Here is a 3,259-nt window from a genome sequence, read left to right as displayed (position 1 = left end):
TATGGAAAACAGTGTAGAGCTTCCTTAAAGAACTGAAAGTAGAACTACCATTTGATCCAGCAATCCCACTACTGGGTATCTACCCAGAGGAAAAGTTATTATACGAAAAAGATATTTGCACATGCATGTTTATAGCAGCACAATTCACAGTTGCAAAATCTTGGAACCAACCCAAATGCCCATCAAGCAATGAGTGGGCAAAGAAACTGTGGTATATGTATACAATGGAATACTGCTTGGCGATAAAAAGGAATGAATTAACAGCATTTGCAGTGACCTAGATGAGATTGGAGACTATTATTCTAAGTGAAGTAATTCAGAAATTGAAAATCAAACATCATATGTTCTCACTGATCATTGGGAGCTAAGCTGTGAGGACACAAAGGCATCAGAATGATGCAATGGACTTTGGAGACTTGGGGGGAAGAGTGGGAGGGGAGCGAGGGATAAAAGATGACAAATATGGTGTAGCGTATACTGCTTGGGTGATGGGTGCACCAAAATCTCACAAACCACCACTAAAGAATTTACTCATGCAACAAAATACCACCTGTGCCCCAATAACTTATGGGAAAAAAAATAAACTAAATCAATAAATCAATAAATAAAATTCTCAAAAAAAAAAAAAACCAACAACAACAACAAAAGACCCCTACGTTCTCATAGAGAATCATCTGTTACTTTCCAGACAGACAAACCCCAATTATTTCCAGGTAACAAAGATTTGGTTTTAAAGGTTGAAATGGTGACATCTTTGAAGAAGATATCCTCTTTTTTGCTAGGCATCTGGTGGCACTACCAACTTCAGACCACTTTAAATTCTCTGCTTGAGGTTTTTCAGGACACAATAGCATGAATTTGAATTACAAACTTCTATAAAGTAACTATGTATTTTATTTGTGAAAATGTGTCCCAAGGAAATTTTTAAAGGATCCTTAGTATATAAAAGTGTAAATGAAAACACTTGACAAGGCCCGGTGTGGTGGCTCATGCCTGTAATCCCAACACTTTGGGAGGCCAAGACAGGTGGATCACTTGAGGTCAGGAGATTGAAGCCAGTCTGGCCAATATGGTGAAACCCTGTCTCTACTAAAAATACAAAAATTAGCCAGGCGTGGTGGCGGGCGCCTGTCATCCCAACTATTCAGGAGGCTGAGGCAGGAGAATCACTTGAACCCCGGGAGGTGGAGGTTGCAGTGAGTCAGATCACACCACTGCGCTCCAGTCTGGGTGACAAAGGGAGATTCCATCTCAGAAAAGAAAATACTTGACATAGTAACAGTGGACTAGATAAAAATCATAAAAAGTAATCCTTGTGTAGACATTTTCTTCAGTGTAGTTCAGCATTGCAAATATGTACCTGTAAAAATATTTTCCACTCAATTAGAAAAGGGAATTTTAAAAATAATTATTTAGAGCTGGGTGCAGTGACTTCTGACTGGAATCCCAGCTACTTGGGAGGCTGAGGCAAGAGGATTGTTTGAGCCCAAGAGTTCAAGGCTGCAGCATGGTATGATCACAACTGTGAATAGCCACTGCACTCCAGTCTGGGCAATAGAGAGAGACCCTGTCTCTACAAAAAAATTATTATTATTTAATGACATGATTTTATATGTAATTATTAAGATTCTTTTACATTTGAATGGACATTTGAATAAGTAAAATTTGACCTTTTAAGGCCACAAAGAAAAGGCTTTATTTGCCTACATAATTACTACCTGTTATGAAGGTCTATAACAGCCAAAACTTCGGAAGCAGTGTGACTGACCAGTCAAAAGTAAGGTTCTCTCGCAAGTGTTATTTTCCATACAGAAAAACGTGATAGTGTCTCCCAGTTTCATAGTCATTTTTACATCTCCCAAAATTATCATGTATGGTACTCTGCGAACAATGCATTGTGCCATGTATAATTCAGCAATCCCCCATATTGAATAGTTTGGGGGTTTTTTTGTTATTTTTATTTTTTTTAGACGTAGTTTCGCTCTTGTTGCCCAGGCTGGAGTGCAGTGGCACGATCTCAGCTCACTATAACCTCTGCCTCCCGGGTTCAAGCGATTCTCCTGCCTCAGCCTCCCGAGTAGCTGGAATTACTGGCATGCGCCACCATGCCCGGCTAATTTTGTATTTTCAGTAGAGACAGGGTTTCTCCATGTTGTTCAGGCTGGTCTCGAACTCCCAATCTCAGGTGATCCACCCACCTCAGCCTCCCAAAATGCTGGGATTACAGGCGTGAGCCACCGCGCCCGGCCTGAATAGTTTTATATGTAAAATGAAGCCCAAAACTATATACTAGACCTATGAATATAAATATTTTGTTATTTAATATGTTTGGCCCCCAAGTCAGTGAAAGAAAGCAAAGTACTGTACTATTACTTATATATCTATTTATCTGTCTTAAAACAATAAACATGTATTATCTCTTAGTTTCTGTGGGTTAGAAATTCAATTTGGCTGGATGTGTCTGGCTAGGAGTCTCTCATGAGGTTTCAGTGAAGATGCTGGCTGGGGCTACAGTCACCTGACAGCTTGGCTGAGGCTGGAGAATCAGCTCCCAAGATGATTGACTGACTTCTTGGTGCTGGTTGCTGACACAAGCCTCCAGCTCCTCTCTACATGGACCTCTTCCCAGCTGCTTGGGCCATCTTACAACATGGCGGCTGGCCTTCCCAAAAATAAGCAAGAGAGTACAAGGTGGAAGATTCAGTGACTTTAATGGCTGAGCCAGAAAGCAACACAGCATCATTTCGACAGTATCCTATTGGTTACAAAGGTCAGTTCTATTCAGTGAGGGAGGCTTTACACAAAGGTGTGCATACCAGGAAGCCAGTATCATTGGAAGGCCATTTTAGAGGCTGCCAACCATAGTGTATTAGCCCATTCTTGCATTGCTATAAAGAAATACCAGAGGCTGGATGCAGTGGCTCATGCCTGTAATCCCAGCACTTTGGGAGGCTGAGGCAGGTGGATCACCTGAGGTCAGGAGTTCAAGACCAGCCTGGACAACATGGTGAAACTCTGTCTCTACTAAAAATACAAAAATTAGCTGGGCGTGGTGGCATGCACCTGTAGTCCCAGCTACTCAGGAGGCTGAGGCAGGAGAATCACTTGAACCAGGAGGCGGAGGTTGCAGTGAGCCAAAATTGCGCAATTGGACTCCAGACTGGGCGACGAGAGCAAGACTCCATCTTAAAAAAAAAAAAACCAAGAAAGAAAAAAGAAATACCTGAGGATGGGCAATTTAGGGGGGGAAAAAAAAGGG

This window comes from Pongo pygmaeus, chromosome 12 (genome assembly GCF_028885625.2).
Source record: "Pongo pygmaeus isolate AG05252 chromosome 12, NHGRI_mPonPyg2-v2.0_pri, whole genome shotgun sequence".
Classification (NCBI taxonomy): Eukaryota; Metazoa; Chordata; class Mammalia; order Primates; family Hominidae; genus Pongo; species Pongo pygmaeus.
This window is presented reverse-complemented; position numbering follows the sequence as displayed.